Source organism: Montipora capricornis, chromosome 10 (genome assembly GCF_036669925.1).
Source record: "Montipora capricornis isolate CH-2021 chromosome 10, ASM3666992v2, whole genome shotgun sequence".
Classification (NCBI taxonomy): Eukaryota; Metazoa; Cnidaria; class Anthozoa; order Scleractinia; family Acroporidae; genus Montipora; species Montipora capricornis.
This window is the reverse complement of record NC_090892.1, coordinates 71,110,174-71,110,828: the sequence shown is the minus strand read 5'-3', so window position 1 is coordinate 71,110,828 and position 655 is coordinate 71,110,174.

The following is a 655-nucleotide window of genomic DNA, read 5'->3' as shown; positions in this document are numbered from 1 at the left end:
GGTAAGTGAAGTGGAGGTCTTCTTACTTTTAGAGAGCATCGATTGTAAAAAATCGTTTAGTTATGACAAGGTTCACCCTTTGTTATTATCCTCTGCTGTACTCGAAATATTTAGACCAGTGACATACATAATAAACTTAACACTTAAACAAGGTATATTTCCAGATAGTTTAAAAATTGCGAAGGTTATCCCGATTTTCAAACAAGGCTCTCGTTCGTCATGCGGTAACTACCGACCCATATCAGTTCTCTGTGCATTAAGTAAAATTTTTGAGAGGTGCATTCTCAATCAACTGATATTTTACTGCCTGACTGAAAATATCTTAGTGCCTAATCAGTACGGCTTTCGATCTGGATACAATACAATTGACTGCTTGGTAGATTTAATAGATGAGATAACGAAAGCCCTCGATGGAGAAAAGTATGCTGTATCGCTCTTTCTAGACCTAAGCAAGGCATTTGACACAATAAACCATTCTATTTTGTTATCCAAACTAGACCTATATGGTATACGAGGTAATGCAAATCAGTGGTTTAGTTCTTACCTAAGCAACAGGAAGCAGAAAGTTTTTGTCAATGGTATGGAGTCTAACTTTCTTTTAGTAAACTCCGGAGTACCTCAAGGGTCCATCTTAGGCCCTTTTCTTTTTTTACTT